This window comes from Marmota monax, unplaced genomic scaffold (genome assembly GCF_021218885.2).
Source record: "Marmota monax isolate L192 unplaced genomic scaffold, Marmota_monax_Labrador192_F-V1.1 WCK01_AAM20220418_F8-fsc00057, whole genome shotgun sequence".
Taxonomy (NCBI): domain Eukaryota; kingdom Metazoa; phylum Chordata; class Mammalia; order Rodentia; family Sciuridae; genus Marmota; species Marmota monax.
Window position 1 is genome coordinate 4,445,481 of NW_026693933.1, and position 27,754 is coordinate 4,473,234.

General features: G+C 36.6%; 1 protein-coding gene across 6 annotated transcripts in view; it reads left to right on the forward strand.

Annotated features, from left to right (window-relative positions):
* The first annotated feature begins 11,974 nt into the window (after positions 1-11,974).
* The window catches only part of Hdac9 (histone deacetylase 9), an 857,477-nt gene continuing 841,697 nt past the window's right edge, over positions 11,975-27,754 (forward strand). For 4 of the 6 annotated variants that reach the window (XM_046463549.2, XM_058585330.1, XM_058585328.1 and 1 more), the window contains exon 1: positions 11,975-12,195. The gene's annotated coding sequence lies outside the window, so the exon portion shown is untranslated. Of the gene's footprint in view, positions 12,196-12,924; positions 13,013-27,754 lie in introns of those variants that run through there. The other 2 variants (XM_046463550.2, XM_058585332.1) reach the window with 1 other exon arrangement.

Here is a 27,754-nt window from a genome sequence, read left to right on the forward strand (position 1 = left end):
TGAATAATATGCCATTGTGTATACATGTCAGATATTTTTTATTCATTCAGCATTGGTGAGCACTTTGTTTGATTTTATATTTTGGCTATTGTGAATATTTGAGCAGTAAACAAGGAATTGGAGTTATCTCTTCAAAATACCAATTTCATTTATTTTGGATATATACCCAGTAGTGGCATTGTTGGATCATATAGTAATTCTATTTATTAGTATTTTTCAGACACCATAATGCTGTTTTTCAAAATGGATTACTAGTTTGCATTCCCACCAGTAGTATACCAGCTTTACTCTGTAACTCGGTTATCTTTTGTGTTTTTGATGACAGTCATTTTAACAGGTGCAAGATGATATCTCATTGTGGTATTTAATTCACTTAAGGCAGTAAGGGGTCAGCATCCTAAAACCTTTTGAAAACAAAACCTCAATGACCTAATGATTAGATTTTGAGCACTTCTCATGTATCTGTTGGCCATTTGTCTTGTTTAAGAAATGTCTGTTAGGTCCGTTTCCCATTTAAGTATGTTATTTATTTTCTTGCTCTTAAGTTGTTTGAGTTCCTTTATGTATTTTGGATATTAACATTTTATCAATTTATAACTTGCAAATACACTTTCCTAATCCATGGGTTGTCTCTTTACTCTATTGGTTATCTTCTTGGCTATTAAGAGAGCTTTTGGTTTTATGTAATCTTGATGTCTACTGTTTCTTTGGTTACCTATGGTTTTCAGTTCTTGCCCACAAAAACCATTTTTTAGACTAATATTATGGAGTTTTTCCTCTGTTGTCTAGTAGTTCTATAGTTTCAAGTCTTATATTGAGTAATCCACTTGAAGTTGATTTTTCATGTATGGTATGAGATAAAAGCCCAATTTCATTCTTCTGCATGTAGATATCCAGTTTTCCCAACACCATTAATTATTGGAAAAACTGTCTTTTTCTCTTATGTGTTCTTAGCATTTTATCAAATATCAATGGACTATCAATATTTGGGTTTATTGCTAGATTTCCTTTCCTGTTCCATTGGTCATAGTGTCTATTTTTATGCCAGAATCATGCTATTTTGATTGTAATAGCCTTATATTTTGAAGTCAGAGAGTGTTATGACTTTGTTCTTTTTGCTTAAGTTTGCCTTTGCTATTTGAGGTTTTTTTTTGTGGTTTCATATGAATTTTAGAATTTTTATCTATTTATGTGAAAATGGCATTATATTTGATAAGGGTCGCAGTTAATCTGTAGATCTCTTTGGGTAGTATAATCATTTTAATGATATTAATTCTTCTAACAAATGAACATAGACTATGTTTCCTTTAATTTGTGTTTTTCAATTTCTCACATCAATATTTTATAGTTTTTTTCGGTGTATAGGTATTTCACAATCTTCAGTTAAATTTTTTTCTTATACATTTTAAAATTTTTTTATTACTGTTATAACTGAGATTGTTTTCTTAATTCTTTTTCAGAAAATTTATTGCTAATGTATAGAAGCTACTGATTTTTGTACATTGATTGTATCTTCAAACTTTACAGATTTATTTATTAGTTCTAAGAGTTTTTTTGGTAGAATCTTTAGAGTGTTCTATATATATGACCATGTTGTCTGCAAATAGGAGATTCAAATATTTCTCAGTTACATGCATTTTATTTCCTTCTCTTGCTTAATTGCTCTGCCAGGACTTCTAATACTATGTTGAACAGAAGTGGTGAGAGTGGGTATCCTTATCTTGTTCCTGATTTTAGAGGAAAAATTTTCAACTTTTCACCATTGACTGTATTAGCTATGGGTTTGTCACATAGCCTTTATTATGATGAGATAAATTCTGTCTATACACAAATTTTTAATACTTTTTATCATGAAAGGATATTAAATTTTGTTGAATACTTTTCCTATATTTATTCAGATTGATTGTAGGTTTTTTTTGTCCTTCATTTTATTTAGGTGTTGTCCATATTTATAAATTTGTGTATTTTGAACCTATATGTGTGGGTTAAACCCCAGTAATTAATCCCATTTGATTATGGTAAATAATCCTTTTAATGTGCTATTGAATTTGATTTGCTAGTATAAAATGTTGAGAATTTTTGCATCTATGTTTATTTGGGATATAGGTTTATAATTTTCTTTTCTTGTAGTCTGGCTTTGGTGACAGTGTAATGTTAGCTTTATGAAATGAGCCAACAATTTTTTTGGAAGCATTTGAGAAGAATTAAGATTTGTTCTTTTTAAAAATATGCTATAATTGAACAGTAAAGCCATCAGACCTGGTGTATCTCTTTGATCAGAAAATTTTACTACTGATACATTCTCCTAAATCATTAGTGGTCAATTCAGACTACCTAGTTCTTCAAGACACATACAACAGTCCTGGTGTGTTGTATGTGTCTAGAAATTGATTCATTTCTTCTAGGTTCTACAATTTATCAGCATATGATTTTTTTAAGTTACTGTGGTATCATTTAAACGTTTCATTTGATTTCTGATTTTTATTTATTTGAGTTTTCCTCTTTCTTAACCATTATAGTCAAAGGTTTGTCGCCTATGTTTTCCTTTTCAAGAAACCAAGTCTTAATTTTCTCTATCTTTTATATTGTTATTCTTTTCTCTTTTTCCTCCCTCCATTATTTCTTCCTTTTTTTTTTTTGTCCTGGGAGTTGAACTCAGAGGCACCTCACCACTGAACTGCATCCCTATTTTTTAAAATCTCTATCTCATTCACTTCTGCTCTGATCATTACTATTTCCGTTCTTACAATAATTTGGGTTAATTTGTTCTTCTTTTCTAGTTCCTTTAGTTGTAACTGATATTATTTGTTTGAAATCTTTCTTCTCTTTTGATGTAAGTGAATGCTATAAACTTTTCCCTCAGAAGTGTTTATGCTGTGTCCCATTGGTTTTGGCATATTATATGCCCATTTTGTTTCTTAACTTCATTTTTAACTTCTTCTTTGAACTACTGTTTTTTCAGATATATGTTGTTCAATTTCTGTAAGTTTTTAAATTTCAGATTCCCCCAGTTTTTGGTTTCTAGTGTGGTTAGAAAGACACTTGATATGATGTTAAGGTTAAAATTTTAAGACTTTTTCGTGTCCTAACACATGATCTATACTAGAAAATGTTCCAAATGGACTTGATAAAATGAGACCTCTGATGCTATTGGATAAAATGTTCTGTATTTATCTGTTAGGCACATTTGGTCTAAAGGGTGGTTTAACTCTGATGCTTCCATACTCATTTTCCTTCAGGATGATCTCTTCATTGCTAAAAGTGAGCTACACTACTATTATTGTATTACAATCTATCTCTTCCTTAAAAGATATATTTCTTTTTTTTTCTTAGACAGAGTTTTTCTACGTTGCTAAGATTTTCCCCAAACTCCTGGGTCCAAGCGATTCTCCTGCCTCAGCCTTCTAAGTAGCTGGGTCTATAGGTATGTGCCACCTTCCCTAGCTGTCCCCTTTCAGATCTAGAAATATATACTTTATATATTTAGATACTATGATATGTAGTGCATTTATTTACAACTGTTATATTCTCTTGATGAATCAACCCCTTTATCATTATTTAATGACCTTTGTTATCTATTTTATCTTTTATAGGAATAATCATTCCTGGTATCTTTTAGAATATATTTTTTCCATCCTTTCACTTTCATTTTATTAAATGAAGTGAGTCTTCCATAGGCAGCACATGGTTGGTCCTGTTCATTCACTTATACTAGGTCTTTTGTTTAATTCAATCCATTTACATTTGAGGTTCTTATCACCAAGTATGAAATTACTATTGTCATTTTGTTATTGTGTTTTTAGATCTCTTATTCCCTTATACCTCTCTTGAAGTCTTTTTTGATCTGATGGCTTTCTTTGATTGGTATGCTCTTATCTCTTGGTTAAATTTTTTGACCTACTTTTTTTTTCTTTGTGTTTATCATGTATGTAGCTTACCTAAAATGTTTCATTCTTATAATAGGCTATTTTAAGTTGATGATGACTTAACTTTCTTCACATAGAAAAACTCAACATTTTACTTCACCCTACCCATTTCATATTTTGATATCACAATTTACATCTTTTTTTATAATGTGTATACCTGAAAATATTACTGTAGTTATTATTATTTTTTTAACAATTTTATCTTGTAACCTTCATATTAAAGATATGTGAGTTACACACCATTTTTATAGTACTAGATGATTCTGAATTTGTGTGCTTACTTTCACCACTGAATCTTACACTTTCTTATATATTTTTTTCTGTTACTAATTACAATCCTTCACTTTGGGCTTGAGGAAATCTGTTTGGCATTTTGTGTGTGTATGTGTGTGTGTGTGAGAGAGAGAGACAGTTGTGGTAGTGACAAACTCCCTCATCTTTTATTTGTCTAAAGAAGTGTTTGTCTCTCCTTCATTTTCAAAGGTCAGTTTTTCTAGGTAAAACTCTTCCTTGAAAGTTTTTAATCCTCTGGCACTTTGAATATAGCATCACATTCTCTGCTGGCCTATAACATTTCTGCTGAGAAATTCACTATTAGCTTTACAGAACTTCCTTATATGTGATATGCAACTTTTCTCTTGCTGCTGTCAGGATCTTCCCTTTGTAGTTCATATGTTTTTTAAAAAATATTTGTTTTTGTGTGTTTGCTGGGGATCAAATCCAGGGCCTTGTGCATGCTAGGCACATGCTCTACCACTAAGCTATACCACTGCCCTCCACTCCTCTACGTTTTTCATTTTTGGCAGTTCAGGTATAGTATGTCTTGTTTGAATTGAGTGTGATGGAAAATTTTTGATATTCCGGAGCTTTGATATTTATATCTTTTTCTGAATATGGAAAGTTTTCTGCTTTTATTTCCTTAAGTAATATTTCTAGTCCTTTGTTTTCTCCTCTCCTTGAAATCCTATAAATGAAATATTTGGATGCTTTCCCATAAATCTCATACACTTCTTTATTTCTTTTCATTATTTTATCTTGTACAACTATAGAGTTCCCATTTTTTCTGTATTTTTGGTTTTTGTGGTTTCAGTTACTCTGGTCAACTATCGTCCAAAAACATTAAATGGAAAATTCCAGAAATAAACAATTCATAAATTTTAAGTTACACATTTTTCTAAGTAGCAATGATGACATCTCACACTATTCCAAATTGTCCCTTCATGCTGCATATGCTACCCACCCAATAGTCACTTAGTAACCATTTCAGCTATCAGATCAACTGTCATGTGCTTGTGTTCAAGTAATCCTTACATAGTAGACTAACATTATATCAAAATGCCTGCATCATTTGCCTCACTTAATGTCATCACAAAGATACAGTATTATGCTACATTGGCTTAGAAGAATGAGTATAGTACAATAAGATAGTTTGAGAGAAACTACATTCATATAGTTTTTATTACAGAATATTGTTATAATTGTTCTATTTATTATTAGCTATTGTTAATTTATTTTGCTTAATTTATAAACTTTATCATATGTATGCATGTACGTTTTTAAAAAAAACATGCCACGGGGCTGGGGATATGGCTCAAACGGTAGCGTGGTCACCTGGCATGCGCAGGGCGCTGGGTTCTATCCTCAGCACCACATAAAAATAAAATAAAGATGTTGTGTCCACCGAAAACTAAAAAATAAATATTAAAAAGTTCTCTCTCTCTCTCTTTTTTTTTTTTTTTAAAAAAAACATGCCATATATAGGGTTTGTTACTATCTGTGGTTTGGGGCATCCACTGGGGGTCATGGAAGGTAAGCCAGTGGTAAAGGAGGAGATACTGTATATATTTGCAAACTAATGTATCTTCCAGTTCACACATTTTTTTTCTTATGTTTGATCAATTTGCTATTGATGCTCTCTATTGCATTTTGTCATCACTTTATTTGTATTTTTTTTAACACTAGAACTTACTTGATTTTATAATTTCAATTTCTTGGATAAATTTCTCAACTAGTTCACTTATTGTTTTCCTAATTTCGTTGAATTGTTTCTCTGTATTTTCTTGAAGTTTGATTAAAAACAATAATTTTGAATTGTTGGTCAGGCAGTTCATATATCTCTATCTGTTTCAGGTGGGTTACTGATGCTTTATTTTGTTCCTTTCAGTATATTGTGTGTTTTTTTTTTATTTTTCTGCATCCTTGAGCACATGCATTTATGTCTGTAAATTTGAAAAAAGTAGACTTTTAAAAATTGTTGATACATCTTTATTTTATGTATTTGTTTTTTTTTTTTAATTTTTTTAATATTTATTTTTTAGTATTTGGCGGACACAACATCTTTGTCTTGTATGTGGTGCTGAGGATCGAACCTGGGCCGCACGCATGCCAGGCGAGCACGCTACGGCTTGAGCCACATCCCCAGCCCCTGTATTTGTTTTTATATGCGGTGCTGAGGATCGAACCCAGTGCCTCACACAGCCAGGCAAGTGTGCCACTGCTGAACCACAGCCCCAGTCACAAAAAGAGTAGACTTTACAGACTGTTTATATCTTGGAAAGTGATTCACCAGCCTCTCTAGAAATTCTGGGAAGGTCAGGTGGCATGGTTTGCAAACGCTTTCACTACTGGGTTCTTTAAGGAAGCTGTACTTATGTCTGGATTTGTTGGAACTGGACACTGAATCACTGGGGTAGACCTGGTGATTGGTCTATGGCAGTGGGTTTGAAGCTTCCGTCCACTAAGGTGAGCCTATAATATGCATCCATGGGATACAGCCTGAAGTCTGAGTTTACTGGGGCTGACCTGGTACTGACGTAGGCATTGAGCACAAATCTACAGATGCTGCACAGTTGCTAGAATGAGTTTGACACCTGGTTTCATTGGGGTAGGTAGGTGTCTGAGTCTGTGGGGACTAACCAGTTACTGGAGTGGCCCTGAAGTATGACTCTATGGAGCATGCCTGGGTCCTGAATTCATGAGTACTTGCATGGAGTCTGGGTCTTTAGAGGTTGTCCTAGATAGAGTCTTGGTCCATGTGAGCTGGCCTGGTGCCAGGGTGTAGTGGACCTTAGGTATATTGGAGCCTGGAGTCATAGGGAATGGTTTAAACCTTAAGGTCAGCCTGGTGTTGGGACAGGAGCACAGCCTGAATTCATGGGGGCCTGTCTGGAGCCAAAACCTACAGGTTGTGGCTTTGTGTCTGAAGCCATAGTGGCCTGTCTGGAACATAAGAGTTTTGGGACTGACCTTGAGTCTGGGTTCATGGGGGTGGTCCTGGAGACTGGGTCTGTGGGGACAAACCCAATGCTAGGGATTAGTGGGACAGGCCTGACACTACCACTTCTGGAGTATGTTCAGGCTCGGGGTCTACTGGAGTATGAGGCCACATTAAGTAGCCTGAGGAAAGGTGCTGAAAGAACTGGCCTGGCACAAAGGAGGCCTGGGACCTGTATCCCAGGATCCTAGCCTTTTGACTGAGGTCATGAGGGCTGACCTTGTGCTGAGATGGGCCTTAAGACTGGCACTGTTTGAATTGAGCATGTTCTGAGCTGATGCGGACCTAGATTCTGTTTCTGCAGTGGTCAGCCTGGAGGCTGGATCTGTGGGTTATGAGAAAAACATCAGATATATTCCAGTACAAGGGTATCCAATTCTATAGCTAACCAGTATTCTTCAAAACTTTCATGGTCGTAACTAAAGCTATGGAGATTGGCCTACTGATAGGGCAAGTCTAAAGCTGGAGGCTATGGGGACCAGCCTAGTGCTGGGAGCATCTTGGAGTTTGGAGATATTGGGGCTTTTCTAGAGTCTGTGAGGTGGCTGGGCCAGTCTGGATCTGGAGTCTGGGACCATGGTCGCCTGCCCAGCACTGGGAGATACATGGGAAGACTGGTGTTGGGGTCTAAAGCAAACTTCAGTGCTCACTTTCTTTTCCTTTCCTCAAGTGAAGGGTATTGCTATCCATGTTGCCTAGGGTAAAGAGAGAGGGTAATACTTGTAATTTAAAACTGTTTTTTCCCACTCTTTTCAATGTGTCTTCTATTTCTGTACCACACATAGGTACTATAACCTCTCACTTGTCTTCCTTAGCTCTAGTGAAGGGATATTTGTGCAAATGTAGTTGATGTTTCTGCAGGGGGATCAGACCTGAAACGTCCTATTATGCCATCTTGCTTATATCAGAACCCTGTCAGCTTTCTTGAAGAAAAAATTCTGTTTAATCCTATTTTTGCATTCCACATGTATTAAAAACCAACTATGCTGAAGGCATTGTGTTGATCTCTAGAGTTAAAAAGTGAATGTCTGTAAAAATTACAAACTAATTATGTAGATACTCTACTCTAGAAGAAGGGCCCTAACTCCCCACTTATTGTGAGTGACGTGATTGCCTTTCAAAGAGTAAAGAATATAAAGGGGAGGAAAATAGTACATTTATAATAGAGAAACACTACTTCAGCCAGGTGATTCAGGTCAATATCTCAATTTATATGTCACGTTCCTAGTACAGTCTCTTGAAAACGTGATCTAAATGGTATTTTATATTCTTTGTTCTCCAAACCCACTTCAGTCTCATTATGAGAAAAACATCAGATATATTCCAGTACAAGGATATCCAATACTATAGCTAACAAGTATTCTTCAAAACTTTCATGGTCATTAAAAATAAAGAAAATCTGAGAAACTGTCATGACCAAGAGTAGACTAAGGAGACATGATCAGTAAATACAACTTGGTATTGCAGATGAGATCCTGAAACAGAAAAAGGACATTATTTAAAAACTAAGGCAAGCTGGGCATGGTGGCATACGCCTGTAATCTCAGTGACGTGGGAGGCTGAGGCAGGAAGATTACAAGTCCAAAGCCAGCCTTAGCAAGGTCCTAAGCTACTTAGTCTCTGTCTCAAAATAAAATATAAAAAGGGCTGGGGATGTTGCTCAGTGGTTAAGCACCCCTTGTACCAAAAATAAAAACAAAACAAAAACCTAGGAATAACAATAAAAAAACCACAACTATGGCAATATGATAAACTATGGGCCTCAGTTAATAATGAAATATCAGCTAATTGTAAGAATTATAATGCACTAATTATAATGCACTAATAAAAGATGTTAATAATAGGGAAATTGCATACATGTAAGAGGGTATATTGAAATTTTCTATAAAGATTTGAGTACCCCTTCTGCAAAATTCATGGGCCCAAAGTGTAGTTGATTTTGGACTTTTTTCAGATTCTGAAATATTTGCACATTTGATGAGATGTCTTGGGGAAAGGACTCAAATCTAAACATGAAATTTGTTTCATATGCACCTTATACACATAGCCTGAAGATAATTTCTTATAATATTTTTAGTGTGTCTTATATTGATAGCAACCTGTCACATGAGGTCAGAAGTGGAATTTTCCATTTCTGGAGTAATGTTGGAGCTCAAAACGTTTCCCACTCTTTTCAATGTATCTTAATAATAGCAGCATTTCCGATTTCCGATTACTAGATTAGGGATGCTTAACCAGTAGTATCTTTGAAATTTTTCTGTAAATCTAAAACTTTTCTCAAAAATAAAATTTATTTTAAAACTCTACAAAATGTGAATGAATTATCCCTACATTCCTAGAGCTCAGTTGAAGAGAGAATAAAACCATAAAAATATAACAGTGTCATAAATGTTATAATGAAGGTTTGAATAGAGATCATGAGAGTCCCATCAAGACTTTCAGAAGAAACTATAAATCTTTTCTACTAAACTCTGTCTTAAAGTATATGAATCTTGGAGCTGGGGCTATGGCTCAGCGGTAGAGCACTTGTCTGCATGTGTGAGGCACTGGGTTCGATTCTCAGCACCACATATAAATAAATAAAATAAAGGTCATGGGCAACTTAAAAAAAAAAAGTATATGAATCTCCCAGAGCAGCCAGCAAGCACCTTGCTTACAGTCAGCATTCAAATGTCTATGAAAATGATGAAGATGACAGCTCCCTATTATGAAATGACCCTGATGTGAAAAACAAAAAAATTTGATACGTGAAGTTAACTGCTTCTTGTACAATCTTCCTAAAAGAATAAAAAAAGAAAATTTCTGTTCAAATTCTGCCATACACACCTTTATCACACAAATGCCTGTTTTAGTTGATCAGTGAAGTCGCAGGAATTTGTATTTTTAAGTGCTTCAATTACACTTTGGTGAAAGTTTTTTTTGAATGAGCTGTTTCCCTTAAGAGTCAATGGCAGGCAAACCGCATCATTAAAAGGAAAATTAAAAAGGCTGGACATTTGATCATTTCAAAAAGGACTCAATTTTAAAAAGTGAAAGGTCACTAGATATTTATAACTGACTCCTATGCAAATGAGAAACATCTCTAAAATATTTTAGTCAACACCATCAATTTCACCATTGAGAGCCCATTATTAGGATTCATTACCCTATTGAACCGAATTCCAATGTAGACAGAAAGTTGAGCTAGCTGAAATTCTAGCACCTAAGGCTTAGGAGCTGACCTTTTTAATTTAAAACCACTGGTTCTCTCTTGGAGTATGAATTCCTGATTAGGACAAAGTGAGGATACCTTTAGCAATCACATGCTTTCAACTTACTATAAATGCTGAACTATTTTAAATTAAATTATGGGTAACATATGACTTTTTTTCTCCAAGTTATACTGGAGTTATGTCATTGGTAGTCTGGTTTAAATCTGAACCTTGCCACTGCGAGACCTTGGGCAAATCATGTTGCTCCTCTGGGTCGCAGTTCCCTCATCTGAAAATGAGGGCACTGGGTTAGGTCTCTCTTGTTCTTTCCTTCAGTATAATCCGTGAACTAGCTGTGCTTTAGCTGACAGAGAAAAAACCATAAATGTACATGTAGAGACACTACCTTTAATTCATTTGAGGGTCAGCTCATACATACCATAAATATTATCCTCTCTGAGTGAGCAACTGTTAGCATTAGACAAGTATGTTTAGGATTGCACTATTTTAAAAAGCAATTTCAGTGTTGTATGCTTTATAAAGAAATCTGTAAGTATTAGTAATAATAGTGTTTACTTTAAGTTATATTAGTAGTAAAACATCCCCAAGGTAAAAATACTAACTACTGAGGGGGATCCTTAGTCAGTTCTCCAACCCACCACTGCCTGCCTTCCGTGAGGGTTGATTTCAGAGCCTTGGTGCTCTCTGTCCAGCCTTGAAATGCAGCAAACCTAAAATCCTATTTCGAACAGCAGTCACCATATTCCCTCACGTCTCCCATTTGGTCCTTAAAAAAAAAAAAAAAAAAAAAAAAAAAAAAAAAAGCCAGACGTGAGAGATTTTCTTAAATTTTCTTGAATGAATGATTCTTTAGGTTCCAAAACACATATGTGGGGACCCTCCAGGTACCGCCCTACCATGCTCCCCAGGCCTGTCAAAAAGAAGTGGCGCGCACCTGAGCGGCCAAGCTCCCCGCGCCTGGCGGGCATCCAGAGAGGCTAAGGCCGGGCTCCTCCCCCTCACTGTCCTAGCTGCCGGTGAACAGCCCAGGGGCCAGTTGCTGGACCATCACCTGGCGCCTCTCGTGGGCATGCTTCGCTCTGGAAATCCCAAGTCGTCTTAGGCTCCCGGTCCTTCCCGGGAATCGTTGGTCCAGCCCGGAGCTGTCCTCCTCTCCACCCCACACGGCCCTTGCTGCCCCCGCGCGTCCTTCTTCAATCCTGGTCCGCGCATCCAGGGTCCTCTCACCCCCTCATCTCCTCCCGACCCCGCAGGTCTTCAGCGCCAGGGCCCGCGCTCTCGCCGGGGTCCAGCCTCCCTTCCCCGCCGGGCCCCGCCCAGCCTCGCCGTTCAGGGGCTCCCGGTCGGGCCTCTCTGTCTTCCTCCCACCTCCGTCCCCTGCTCCCCTCCCCAAGACGTGCTATTTTTAGCAAATCCTCCGCGCGCCGCCACCCGCTCAGCTCGCAGCTCGCAGCCGCCCGCTGCCGCCCTCCCGAGCTCCCCCCGCGCGGCGGCGGCGGCGGCGGCGGCGCGTCCCGCACATCGCGCAGCGCGCACCAAGCCGGCCCTGCCGCGCCCGCCGCCCTCGCCGCGGTCTCCTCCTCTAGCGCCCGCCGCGGCCGGTAAGTCCCTGCTGGAGGAGCTGCGGTGGTCACCGAGTCAACTTTCAATCCCCCTTTTGCTTCCTGCCTCGCCATTCTCTTCTCCTCCTGGAAAGATGGCTGTTTGGAGAAGGGGGAGAAGTTAGGGGGTCGCCAGCGCGGGGCGAAGGAGGGCGCGACAGCCTCGGCAGGAGCGGGCGGAGGTGAGTGGCTCCACAGCCCAGTTCCCGGCTGCTGCTCCGGGAAAGCCCTGGGAATTGGGGGCCACGGGTCCTCCGGATGCGCCACTGTATTCCCTGCCGGGGTTCCCCAGGTTAACAGCATTTCAGTACGGACTCCGCCGATATCACTTGCCTTGCATCTCGCAGGCAGAGGTTGGTGGGTTTAAGGTACCTTTGTCAGAAGTTGGGTGCTAGATGATCCTTTGATGAACGGCGTGACATTTGGCTAGTCAAACGGAGGCGAAGGGTCGGTAGCATGATTCTCCCCCGCCCCCAAACACACACCCAGTTCGTGTTGCATCGGAGCTATGAATGAAAAGTTTGTACTGCCAACATGTTGCTTGAGGGGCGCAGTACTTAGTGGGGTACCTATGATGTTTCGTGGGGGACTTGGGTTCCAAGTCTGTACATCCCAACGCTGGGTTTTAAGAAAAGTTCACGGGTCTGAAGGATGGGAGATTAAGCTGGTCCTAGGCTAGTGGGAGGAGAGTGATGAATCTTGAAAGCTTATTAAGGTAAACTGATTGATTAAACGCCACCGGGATATCGCAGTGGGGAATGAGGGAGCAGAGGACAGGGGGCGTTCCCCGATCGCCCAGCAGGCAGCGTTTGTTTGGTTTTGAGGCCATCGCCCACTTGTCCGCAGTGAGAAGTGCTGGTGTCAGAGGCCTGTGTGTCTGTGTGTGATACAGTGGGACCAAGCTGCCCTCCGGATCCCAGGCTCGGTTATCAGAAGAGGTGGCTTGCTGCGGGGAGCTGAGGATGCGGTTCAGGTGATGTGGACTTGGAAAATTCTCTAGTGAGTCTCATATGCTGTAATTTCAGGAAGATCTGTTATGTTTGTTTTTTTCCCCTGCCAGGAAGATGTGTACTCTTCAAAAAGGAACTTCGAGAGTAACTATAGCATTTTGAAATCTGCGGAAAGTAGGATATATAATGTTATACATACATCCCATTACACACGAATATTGTGTGTGTGTTTATGTGTGTGTGTGTGTAAAATACGGAAGTGAGATAAGAAGGGCTTACAAAGTTTAACTTTTTTTTTTAACCAGAAAGTGAAGAGTTCCCCCATCCCCCAAAGGGTATAACAACGTTATAAGACTAAACACTCTTGGTATATAGAGATGTCTCAGAAAGATTTAGGAATTAAAGTATTCAGAGCACAATCATGTTTTTGAATCTTGCAGGCATTATTGAAATCCAGAAAAAGGGAGTGAGTATGTAAAAATCTATATTGAAGAAGAAAACAACTTAAAATCTTTGGAATGAAAACCTTTTGACATTTGAAAAGGTCTGGATGTTATTTTCTGATGTCCCAGAAATCTTTTTAATCCTGTAATGAGTAACAGCACAGAATAAGTTGCAGTTAATAAATGAGGACAATGTAAAAATCATATTTGGAAAAGATCCTTTTTAAAACTACTCTTTGGTTCTTTTGATATTTATTATGGAAATTATTGCAACTGAAAATTTGTTGTTATATATTTGCCTTTTACCACAGACAATTAGTATTCCTTATCCCTTTAAAACACTGTTCCCATTTGGACCAATTCCTCAAACATCAAATCATTGATGTGCCTTCTGGAAACCATTCATATTTGAAATGCTTAATAAGAATATTATATTTCTGAAATAAAAATAGTTGTAAAACTTGTTTTTAATTTATTCCCATCTATTTTGTTTGGGGCAAATTTCAAGATGAGCATTATTTCCTGAGAATGTATCATTTTCTGTGTGGGGGAAAAAGCTAATGTTTTCATATATGTTTTAGCTACAAAACAGGTGCATGTACAGTGGGAATCCTGAGTCTGACCTTTGATAGGCTGCCAGCTAGAGGGAGAGAGATGCTTTCCCAGCTTTGCTCCTGAATTGATAGTCTTCACTACAGAATGGACACGGTTAGATGCACAGAAGGTTGTGCAGAAGGAAGTTAAGAGTTTTAAATTAAGTAGCAGTTTATAGATAGAAGACAGATTTTTTTTTACCTCATTCTTCCTTTTTCTCTCCCTTTGTAGATGAGTGTGCTGGACTGGCCTTTATTGAAAAGTCAGACTAGCACTCTGGGTAGAGACTGTTTGGCATAACAAACTGCCAACTTCTGTAAAAATAATGGTAGCCCTTCTGAAAGTAGAAGTTAATTTTACATATGTTATAGTTTTTATGATTGTTCTGTGACCAAACTGTGCCCATTATTATAGTATAAAGAGCAGCTTTATAGTTTTGTCACTGTATATTTAATGATATTTATATTTGAGCCATGGACCAACTACTATTTGAGGTTTCAAAGATTTTTAAATCTTAAGGCCAACTACTTAGGTGCAAATATATTCAATAGCTTAAATGATAGCCATAATTTAGATTTTTATTAATGCCCTTATCTTAGGTTTTTTTTTTAGGTTTATGCAGCTTTTATTTCTTTTTATTAGAATAACTTTTTTGAATTTGTTTAAATATTACAATGTGTTATATTATAATTTACACCCGCTCAGTGGGGGAAGGTGTAGGTTATTCTTAAATAGAGATATGGAGAAATAGCTAACAAGGAGAGTCATTCGAGAAGCATATGGACATCATAAAATCCTTCTGTATGTAGCATCTGTACCTTCTCATTAGTGAAATATTGTAGTTATGGACATTTTTTGTTATTGCATCCAAATGTGGCTTTTTATTTTTACTTCAATTGATTTTTTTGTTTGTTTTAAAATGTAGTTTACATTAATGTTTCAGTTAGTGGGGGCTTTATTGCTTGAAGCCCTTTCCTTTCAATAAAGACATCATATTTAATTTTTATTGCACACATCACAGACACATACAACTCTTTTCAGCTTGTTTTTATAACTTTTACATTTTTTTTATAATTTCTCAAAACATTTGAGAGACCAGTAGGATGACATATTATTCTCATTTTAGGAAGAAGACAGCAGGTACACTGATAGATTCCAAATTATACGCAAGTGAAGAAGTGTAAAACCGAGGATAACATGTGTATTTGTTTCCTAACCACAAAAACAAGTTGCTCCCGTGGCTCTCTTATGATGATTTCGTAAATTTTCATTGTATTTGTAACGTGCTCATCTCTATAGATGTGCAACTTGCATTCCATATCAGTTAACATAATCATAAGGAAATGGGTCCTTGCTTTTGCCTGCTGATGGAGGAAACCTGTTGGAAGTGCTAAGACATGCTCCTCTGAAGAGGATTCATTCTTGCAGTCAGTCCATAGCCTGCACACTGCCCTGCCCTCTTTGGTCTCACCTGATATGCCCCTTTATTCATCAGTGCAGCCTTTGGTGTTTGTCAGCACACTTGTCAAACTTAAGATCATCAGCATCACCAACGAGAGAGATCAGAACCTGATTTTTAAGAGGAAAGAGTTTTGACAGAGGAATGTCCACTCCAAAGCCAACCTGTATTGGTCAGGGATCATATTGTAAGGGTCAGGAAACTCTTTTATTAGCTCTGATTCTTTGGCTAAACTTACAGTCATCAAAGTGAAAAAAAGGTTTATGGAATATTCTAGTCATTTTTGTCTATATGCTAGTGTCTTTATAAACAGACTTAAGGAAAATGAAAATGGACAGTACCTTGTTCTTCTTTTTCTTCAGCCCACCAAATCCCTTTGCTTTCAAATTTCAAACAGAATTTTTCAGGATAATTGCCCACATGATTTGTAACAGCTAAGGTGATAGACTTTTGGTATTGTATTGTTAGAGTCAGAAGTGGAGCGTATTATCCAGGATGCAGAAGAAAGCATTGCAATTTCACAGAAAATGGTAATATGTAATCTTATGTAAGCTCACACATATTTGTTGAAAACATTTTTAGTTTTTTGAATAAGCAGACAGTACCAGGTGCTTTTTACTCTATTAAGATAATATATTTTTTACCGTCTCTTTCTCTAAGTGTATACTTTATAGGAGCTCATCTAAATCATATTCAGTGTGAATTACAGAAAAATATGGACTATTCAGGCGTGGTTTACTGTTTACTATAATAAATTCAGTTTAGAGCTTCAAAGGGAGGAAAGCTATTCTTTTCTGCAACAGGGAAAGTGTGGTGTGATGCTGATAAGACACAGGAGAGTTGTGGCTGCTGGTTATGGTACTTTCTTCCCATGATAGGAGGGAGATGGGTATGGACTGGTGCTGCTCAAGTGAAATAGCAATGAGTCGAATTTGAAAGAAGGATAAGATTTGGATAAACTATGTGTCACTAGAGGTATTTAGTAGCAATTCATGAAAACTAATATGAGTGAATTTAAGCACCAAATACAATTTTTTTTAGGGGATGTTGATTGTTTTCATTTTGTATTGCTGTGTAACACATCACAACAAATTTAGAAACTTAACACATATCTATTATCTCAGTTTGATTACTGAGGAGTTCACACATGACTCAACTAGGTCTTCTGCTGAGGAGTCTCATCATGATTCAACAGGTCTCTGCTTAGGAGTGTCATAGGGTATTGGTCAGGCCTGCAGTCTTATCAGAGGCTCAACTGGTGAACATCTGCTTCCAGGCTCCATGGTATTGTTAACAGCACTTATCTCCTTGGGTCAGAGGACTGAGATCTCCATTTTCTTTCTGGCTATCAGAGAGAGGCTAATTTTCAGCTATTGCAAACTGCCTATTGTTCTTTGCCAACTAATCTTCTTACAGGCACCTTGTAATATGACAGCTTACTTTTTCAAAGTATCTTTTGTTCCACTCAGATAAGACAGAGTCTTATACAATGCAATATAACATGATAATGGGAATAAATTCACCTTTGCTATATTCTGTTGGTCAGAAGCAAGTCATGTGTTCTATCTGATCTTAAGGGGAAGGGACTGTACAAGGGTATCACTCATTGGAGATCACCTTGGGATGTGTCTACCATATTGAATGGCTCATAGAATTTCTGGAATAGTGAACAGACTTGGCTAAGAAGCCACTCAATCAGAAACAAGGTTCAAAATTGCTCTGCTGATCCTATGAGGTACTGTTGCTTCTGCTGCCAGCACACCATAATTATTATACATATATAAAATATTTACATAATATAAAATATTATATATGTTTATATTTATTATCAGTTCTCAGGACCAAAAAGAATGACAAGTACCCATTGCTGAGGAAAAGAAGAAGAGTAAATGTGAACAAATGATTACTTAATGGAATGTTTGGGGTTTTGAGCAGTATAGACATGACAACCATCTAAAGGTGGGATTGAATTGTAAGTGGCTTGAGTTGTACAAGTCCTTGGAAAGAAAGCTCTTCTGGGATTTAGGAGAATGATAGTAGTGAAGCCCCATTTGGAGTGGTGGTGAGCCTTTTAAAAGATGAGTCACTGGCACATAAGCTAGTCTAGAAATTGACTCAGTTTGTCTCTAATATATTCACATGTAAAAGATTTTAAGGGATCAATTCCACCAATCCTTGCAGGGAACCAGCTAGCTCTGTGATTTGGAGTCCCATAGCATGGTCTTCTCTTGTAGGGAGAGAACAGATTCAGGATAACTGCACATTTGCTGTACTATGTTTTTGGCCCAAAGTCTATGGGATGCTATGGAGGAGCATGGGGGACTATTGAACAGAGCTTGTTTTCTAAGCACTTTGCAGGGATGATCTTCTCCAATCTGTATCTCAACTCAGGCAGCTTGGTTCATATTTCCCTAGTTCTGCTCCCTTCTTTCCTACCCACCCCCCCCCAGGTAAATGGAGACTTTGAATGCCTTGCCAAGGATCATTGCATTAGAGTGACATAAGGATTTGAGTATAGTTCTGATTCCACAGCCCACAGCCTTGTAGTACACATCCTATACTCACATGCAGTAAGTGAGGTTTCCAGGGGGAAAGCCTGTTAATTCACACATTGAAGTGGATGTCGGCTACAGTTGCTCTTGGGGTCCATCATTCACCTTGAGAGAACTGAATACTGGAAGATAAGGGTTAGAGAGAGGACTGCGAGTGTGCTGTATCATGCCTTCTTTGATTTTCTCAGCAGGAAGCACAGATCATAGGTCTCTTTTAGATCTAAAAGTAAGAATGGGGACTGGAGGTTGTGCATTTTTATTTCAACTTATCATTTTGGTTAAAATCAAAAGCTCTGTTCCTCCTTTCTCTTCTATATGTAGATTTCCACTATTAAGATAAATCAGGAAGCATTATGAATTCTCATTGCGTCTTTGGCTATAGGGTTCCTTCTATAGCTTTTCCAAATGTCACTGTTTTGATCTACTTGAAACGTCTATTGAGAAATTCTTCCTTTGTTCTTCTATTACTTGGTCCCCCTTTCTACTCTGTGGTGCCTCTGAATTCTATTCATAGATATTCTACTTTTTTCTTCTATTTTATGTACTTAAAATCTCTTCTTTAAATGGATCTCATTCCATTGATCAGAATCATCCACCCAGATCCCCTTGCTGTTCTTCTGTAAAATACAAGCTCAGTGTGGGACCCATGAAGGCTCACCTATTTTTCTGTTAATTTTATTGAGTTGTACTCAGCATTTCAACACAGTATGCAGAAGCCTTTAATATTAGTTCAAATGTAAACATTTTAAACTGAACACCCCAAGGAAGCACTCAGATTGGATTGTGTTAGGTCAGGTGCATACCTCGGACCACTCCATGGTGGCCAGATACATGGAGTTTCATGATTATCCCATCTGGATCCAGGTGTCCACCCTTCTAGAAAAGTACCATGCGTAGAAACCTATTCCTGAGCACACAGAAACTCAGGAAATCTAGAAATAAAACTTAATTCCTTCATATAAGTTTTAGATTTCCTAAACTAACTTATGCCAGATTTGACTCTTTAAGTGATCAAACTCCTTGGTGTACACCAGTTCTTTCATAGTCTGGACCTAGCCTCTCTTTATGACTTTTACATTTTTAACTTTTGCTATTCTCTGTCTTGCACCCCATAAATCTCTAAGGATCTCAGTTCTAAATTTGGAGCTAGCAAGTGGCTTAGATTTTAGATAAATGGGAAGAACAGCCTGCCTGAGAAAATAAATCAACATGTAAATAAAAGAGAGCAAGAGAAAGAATGAGAATAAACAAATAGTTATTTAGTTCCTGCATCCGTGCATCCTCCAGGCCAGTTCTACCAGTAATTTTTCTAGGATTATATTTTTCAAGCAATAAACTCTACATAAACTGAGTTTCTGCCCTTTAATTGAAAGAATACTGAAAAACATAGATATCTTTCAGCCCTTCATTCTCAGTGCTTTTATGAACCTACTGAGTCCAGAACTCTCAGTGGTCATCTTGTAGCCAGATCAGACTTTCATTCCTCTGGGGTTTTATTTGGGTGTGTACCTATTAGGAAGCTATGCTTTCTCTGCTATGCTTTTCCTCTGGGCCCAGCACATGACCCATCTCTTTTGCATGACCCATCTCTTTTGCGATGCTTCTCTGGTTACTGCAGCTCACTGTGTTCTAACCCTTTTCTGAATTCCTGCAGTATTTAGGATGAGGGCTGTGGTTCTCACAGGCTTAGAAATCGAATTCTAGTGTTAATTAAGAAAATCCACTATTTAAAAAAGCTACTGGATGAGTAAAGTCTTTAAAGGAATTTGCACTTCATTACTAAGCACAGCATTTTTCTACTTCTGAAATATATTAGTTGATATACAGAATGATTCACAAATGAATTTGTGATCTCTTTGCAGTTACTCTGTTCCACAAGAGAACCATGGTCCTTCATGCCTAGATGGAAAGGAGGGCAGAGAAGGTTTGGTTTGCTAGTAGGTACCCTGTCCACAGGAAGAATGGGCTGATTTTGGCTAAGACTCCTGGTCTGTACAGTGTGAACTGATTTTTATTGACTGCTTTACTTAAGTTTGTAGGATCATAAAATGTAAGTCCTTTTGTTTATAGATTTTATAAATTATTTAAACCCAAACCAGCAAATAGTTATTGAATGTGAACAAAAGAACTGATGAAATTAAAAGAAGCAGGATTGAATAATGTGACAAATGATGTTGTTTGTTGAAATTACATTGCCAGAATTGACTTTGAGAGCATAAAGATGTAACCTCAGATTTTGTTCTTTATCTATGTCTTATATCAATATAAATGTGGAAAATATCCTTTGAACAGATTAAAAACAAACAAACAAACAAGCGATATTTACTTGAAGGCTTTGTTTTCTTGTTCATACTTGATCATAATTCTGCTGGAAAATAATCCTCAAATGTCAGTTTTAATGAGATTATCAACTGAGAGCTCTATAGCATTTTTTTTTTGTTCTCTTGAAAATGTGATTAGCATTGTGGAGTTATTGAATTCTAAATCAAATGCGTAAGCCATATTCAGAGATTGCTGGAATGAAGAACAGATTGTGTAGAAAATACACAGAGATGATGATGATTTTAACCAGTACAGTGCAGGAAGCCTATACTTTTGGATGCTATATTACCGTGTGTTCTATAATGACTAATTCATCCTCACCTTTTCTCTAGCCAGTTTATTTACCAAACTCTGTATTATTTGGCCTTTATCTAGTACGCACACAATTGAAAACGCAGCAGCAAACAATGAAATGAAAATTTGGTTAATAGTAGTTTTAAAACTACTGTTATTTACAAATTAATTAGAATAAATTTATATTATCTTTTTAGATTATAATTCCAATGGAAATGCAGAATGAAAAACAAATTACTCATCAAACTTGTATCTCAGTTTGAAGCACAGAGTTTCAAGTCTTAATTTGTCCATCAAAACATTTTACATCAGAGTCTACATTGTATGTCATTAACTAGACTGGACATTCTTCAGGGTCAGAGAGAACATACCCACTGCTTTTATTTTTTTTTTCACACTGTAAAGTACATGTCCTACTATTGGTGACCAACAAGTGTTTTCTGATTGACCAATTACTTATGTTTTTATTTCCTATTACCCTGTGAGCTCCTTGAGGGCAGGGATTATTTTATTTTAATTTGTGGTCTCTGAATGCCTAATACAGTAACTAACACAAGAAATGCTCAGGAAATGTTTTGAATAAAGGCATGCCTGATTTATTGGCTTTCTGTGTGTCTGTGTGTGGGAGTGTGTGTTCTTTTAGATCTCATCTGTCATACACGAGGCACTTGTAACACTCGTGGAGATCAGTGCTGTCCAGTAGAACTTTTGCAATAATGGAAATATTCTGTGTCTGTGCTTTACAATAGGCACATGTAACTTTTGAGTACTGGAAATTTAGTCAGTGGGACCAAGAGCTTGAGTTTAATTTTATAATCTTGTGAGGCGAGTGTGCAGTATAAATTCAAATGATAATGCCTTGATTCTCAGACTTATTTGTGCACATAGCCAATACTAATACATTTTTTTTTGGTGGTGAAAGAATGTTGTTGTTGGTTTTTGTTGTTATTGGATGGATTAAGTTATATTACTTTAAAAACAGAGCAATATATTTAATTAAGTTGCTCTCATTCTTTTCCCAAATGACAAACGATACTGTGTCATTTTTTCATTTACCCCCCACATCTGATTTGTCTTTTTCATCATTTCCTTATCAGGCTAGAGGTCTGACCTCACCACTTTACCAAAATAAGTTTTACATATGCATTTTTTATGATCCAAATTCCCTTGCATTTGTTTTAAGCCTTTTCCCTGCTAATAAGCCCCTTAAGCTTGGATTATTTATGTTGTTTTCATTAATAATACCATCATTATCATGACTGTGTTTTTGCTATGCTAGCCCATGTCTGAAATTATGTTCTAAAGTCTGCTGGTACTTTGAACACATTTAAAATTTATAATTTTATTTAAAATGCCTTTGATTATTCCTTGTCTCCTGTTGATTTCTATGCTTATCTTGCCGTTTTGCCTTTTCGGGTACAGGAGAAGAATGAATATCATCAAAAGCATTTAAGCATATTAAAACTCAATCCTTACATAAGATGTAATCCCACTATAACAAGTTTCACAACTGTTGTCAAAATGCATGAAATCAGTACTGCCCATTTAGAAAGGCAAGTATTACTTTTTGCCAGTGACCAAGATCTTTGAATGCAACTGGTGGGTCTGCTAGAGCAAGACTTACATTAAAATCTGCCATATGTGCATAATGACCCTTGATTGAGCATATTCACATATATTGTCTCATTTAATTCTTATAAGAACACTGAATCTAGTAATATGTAATGGTTAAAGAAGCTAACTCTGTAATAAATTCAAATAAATTCTGCTGAGAGGCAGCAACACTTAAGAAATTTCCACTAATTTTCTATTTACTACTAAAGATTTAGTAGTTGTCTTATATGGTAGAGTTTGAATGCATAGAATTCCACATGGAGACAGACCTCTTCTGTTTTGGTCTAGCTTAGTAGTTCCTAAACTCCACTGTGCAACAGTATTTCCATTCAGGGTGTGGCACACTAAACAATGTAAACTTTACTTTGTGGACATGTTAGCCCTTTTGCAAAGCGATTTTGTCTGGACTAGATTTTCATCTTGGAGCCCATCGTTCCCTGTCTACCTAAAAGATACATCTGCACTGTATTTCCATTTTCATTTCAGCACATGACTATTCACCGAGGGAACTTGGGAGATGCGCTATTGAATAGGTTTCACCGAATCAGAGAAAACTGAATAGCTATATATAGAATTTTGTACTTGTGAATCTCCGATTGTGCTTTGATTTTATTTCTTTTACTGACTTCTTTTTTAAAAATATCTGATTTTCAATTTTTTGAAAAATATTTTTAGTTGTAGATGGACACAATATCTTTATTTATTTATTTTTTTATGTGGTGCTGAGGATCGAACCCAGTACCTCTCCCATGCTATGAGAGTGCTCTACCACTGAGCCACAACCCCAGCCCATCTTTTAGTGACATTTTAATGTTGAAAAGCTAGTCTTGCTTTGTTATCTTCTCTCCCTAACCTTCCTGGTAAACATTCTCCTAAAAAGCCCTATTGGTTGTAAACTGGGCCTTTTAATTTTAGCAGATTGGGAAAGTGAGGAAGGGAACTTCCTTTTTTCTTTTTAAAAATGTTTTCTATACACTGTAGTTATATATAATAGTGGGGTTCATTTTGACATATTCATAAATGAATATAACATAGTTTGCTCCAGGGAATTTTCTTTTGTTACTTGTGCTATAAATATATTTAAAATCTCCTACTTATCTATTTGACCTAATTTCTTACAGTTACCTATACTAAAATAAATATTTGAGTTTTGTATTACAGTGAAACAATAGTTGTTTGCTCTTATTTATAAAGTTCAGGAAAGGCCCTAGCCTTGCTTGGTTACTAACAACACCACCCTTTTGAAGTTACTTACTACCTTTTTTCTATGAAAACAAATGCGATAAATTCAACTGAATTTATATTTTCAAAAGTATAATGCTAACCTATCCAAGCCAAACTGGAAAGTGTAGGTCAAATGAAATGGGATTTTGGAATAATGTCTATGTTTACATTTCTTTAGTATAGCAGATCTAAAATATTCTGTGTGAATTTATAATTTTCAAGTAACTGTTGAAAACATATTAAAATTTTATGCCCTATCCCTTATCCTGTTTCTTCTACATGTTTTAAAACCCACAAGATAACAGTAAATAATTTCGTAAGGAGATTTCCATAGTAAAATAATCTTTTTTTTTGGGGGGGGTACTAGGGATTGAACTCGGATGCACTCAATCACTGAGCTATATCCCCAGCTCTGTTTTGTATGTTATTAGAAACAGGGTCTCACTGAGTTATTTAGTGCCTTGCAGTTACTGAGGCTGGCTTTGAACTGATGATCCTCCTGTCTCGGCCTCATTGCCACTGGGATTACAGGTGTGCATCACTGTGCCTGGCAAAATAATCTTTTGTGTTTATTCTTGGAGTTTCCATTTTCTGAGCTCTTCCTTTGTTGTGTAGATCCAGATTTCCATCTGGCATCACCTTTCTTCTTCCTGAAGCACTTCCTTCATCATTTCCTGTAGCACGAATCTGTTGCTGATGAATCCTTCAGCTTGTATATGTCTGGAAACATGTATTTTTTTTTTAAGATTTTTTTGTTTGATATAAAATTCTAGACTGTTTTTTTCTTTTAATACTTTAAAGATGTAGCCCTACTGTTTTCTCATTTTCATTGGTTTTTATTAGAAGTCTGTTGTCACCCTTATCTTGTTCTTCTTTATATCTAACATATCCCTTGGAAATTTTTTTTTAAATTTGCTTAGAACAATTTGATTTGCTATGTCTTGGTAGAACTTTCTTCATGTTTCTTTTGCTTTGGGTTCATAAATGCTTCTTGGAACTGTGGGTTTCTAGGTAATAGTAAATTTGAACAAAGGTTTTTTAGTTATCCTCCATTTTTTTTTTTTTTTTTTTTAGGTTTCCCTCCTCTTTGTCTTCTCCCTTAGGGACTCAGGTTAAATATATATTAAGCTCACTGATGCTCTGTTTAGCTCTTAATCCTTTTCCTCTATGTGATTTATTTTGGATAATTCCTATTCCTGGATTTTCTAGATCGTTGCCAGTAATCACATATACTTTGTTGTTCCTCAACATTGTATGTTCATCTCTTGAAGTTTGATTTGGTTGTTTTAAAACTACTCAGTGTCTGAATTTACATTTTTAAACATGTGGGCTAGATTTATAATAACTATTTTAATGACCTTATTTGCAAATTCTAATGTCTTTTCCAGTTCTTGATCAATTTTGTTTGGTTGATTGTTCTCCTTATAGAGGTTATTTTGCCTTCTTTTTTGCAAGCTTACTAATTATTGATGCCAGACATTATGATTTCAACTCAGTTTGATGTAATTTATTATGATATTTATTATAGGTTGCTGGATATTTTTCTACTTTTGTACATTTAGATAATTTTTCTTGAGAACTTTTTTATGGGATGAAGTTAATGACTTGAAAACAATTTGATCCTTTCAGGTCTTACTTTCAAGATTAGTTTCTGAGCACTGTACTCAACACTCCATGAAGCATGAGGTTTCCTTTTGTGGTTGACGGGAATAGGCACAATTCTCAGTCTTGTGTGAGTGCTAGGTATACTGTCTTTTAGTCCTTTCAGGTGGTTCTTTCCCTGACCTTGACTATGTCCTCACATGAATGTGCCAATCAGTACTATGCCCAATATCTAAAGAGAATAATCTGCAAATTTCCAGAGATCTCTGTGTTTAGCTCTCCTTCCTCCAGGACTCTGTCTTGACCCCCTTGTTTCCCAAATCCTTCTCCTTGATTGAAGAGTGTGGGCCATGATCTGGAAGCTAGGGCAGTCAGAGGGTTCATGCAATGTTTCCCATTTCTTAGAGTTCACCTCATGTGATTCTTATTTTTCATGGATTATTCCCTGATATCCAGTGTCTTCAAAACTGTTGTTTTACATATTTTGTACACGACTTCCATTTTCTAATACAGGCAGGCAACTCCAGTTCTCACCTTGTTTTGGTTGGGAATAGGTGTCCATCAATGGGTGTGTTTTCTTGTCTATGTAAAATCTTATTGGTCAAGATCCCTTTTAAAAGATGATTTAAGTATCTATGACTCAACTTGATGTAATTTATTATGATATTCTACTTCTTTCTTTTTAATAGTTCCCAAATTTTCTTTAAAGAATGTTTTATAATAAGAAAACATATTTCTTAAAAATTCAAGTTTCACTGTCAACTTATGTACTAATATCATGCTTGATGATTTTTGTCATTGCTCTAGCCATTCAAAACCATTCATAAGGCAAGCCAGTCCTAAAAGAAGGAAGTTAAATTTGTTGAACATAATAATATACATACTTTTAAGTAGATAAAAGATGCTACTATAGGAAAATACCATGTTTTAAAGAAAAGATAGAAGCCAAGTAGCTTTGAAATAATATACTCTTGAATTTAGTAAATGTGAATGAACATAAAACAGCCCATAAATTACTGTATTTTAAATTGGATCACTTTTTATGGATTGTTCCTCTTTATATTTATTTAGGAGGCTTGATAGTTCATGGGTAGGCTTTTCGAATGTTCATATGTCAAGCAGTAGTGAATTATTTTCACTTTGTGCTGGTGAATTATTTTATTTTTAATCCTCTCATATTTGAATGATAAAATATAGTACTGTGAACTAATATGAGAATAAAGTGTCAAAATTCAGGAGCACATCTTGCTATAGTGAATACATCTTGTTACTTCAAGAGTTTTCTGGCAGTAAGGGCACAATTGACTGTGAGAATTTAAAAGAATTCTTGAGGTGGTATAGTTCCATATGCTGTGGGAATATGTCAATGATTTTTAAATTTTATAATTTGAGTTTTTAATGTAGTCTTTTGAAAGCTAGTTGGTAAGCATGGCAAGAATATGAGAGTTGCTTTAGAATTCTTGGGAAAATAATTTAGTAAGAAGAAATTAAAATTAACTTTAACTTTCTTCAGTGCTGAAATAAATATCAGCACCATGAAGCCAAAATTGTGATGATGTTACATGTTTCCAATATTTAAGCATAAAGGTTAGGCCAGATTTATATTCACTTGCAAAACTGAACCAAAATGTAAATAATTTATAGAATTTTAGGAGCTGAATCTTAAAAAATTGAATATCATTCTGGGGTGGAGACTGCTAGTTGTCTCCCAGAATATCTTTTCCTCATTGTCTTTATTTATCTATTTTTTTTTTTTTTTTTGGTACAGGGATTGAACCCAGGGGCCACTTAACCATTGAGCCACATTCCCAGCCATTTTAAAAAATAATTTATTTAGAGACAGGTTCTCTCTAAGCTGTTTAGGACCTTACTAAGTTGCTGTGGCTGGCTTTGAACCTGCAATCCCCCTGCCTCAGCCTTCTGAGACACTAGGAATACAGGTATGCACTACTGCACCAGGCTCTTCATTGTCTTTGGGGGACAGACCCCCATTAAAAAAAAAAAAAAGAGGACATTTCTTAGCCTCCCTTGCAGCTAGGAATCATAGCATGTTGGCAGAGTTTGGCCCACAGGATGTAAACTGAAGTGATTTTTGCAGCTTCCAGAGAGGCTGATAAAGAGCAGAGGTATATTGCCTCCTCTTCCCTCTCACTTGTGGGAATGTGGATGTGATCTTAGGCCTTGCTCTTAGAGGCCCGCACTCTAAGGATGGCAGAGCAACAAGGATTTAAAAAAAAAAAAAGATCTGGGTCAAGGATGAATGACCTCTTGAAGTAGAGTTGCCATAATAGCTTGGAGTCTTTCTAAGCCATTGTTACTTTGGGTCTCTGTCAGAGACAGCCCAAGTTACAAACATTTTTCATTTGTTTATAAAACATGTTCATAGTAACTTTTTAGAACTGTAAGCTTGGAAGGACCAAGTATGTTGTACATCATATAGATCTAAAGTTTTTCAGAGGTCATCTTTTTTTTTTTTTTTTTTAAAGGAGATTAGTCTGATACCTATCAATTGAGAAGGCCAACAGTATTAAGCCTAGTTGATTTCTCTCTGAGAGATTTAAATGTAGATTTGAGGCACATAATCCTTTTTTTGGGGGGGGAAAAAACAAGGTTTAGAAAGAGAGAAGAAACTAAATTATTCAGCCTTCTATTTTTCTCATATCAAATATTATTTTCCATTTTCTTGC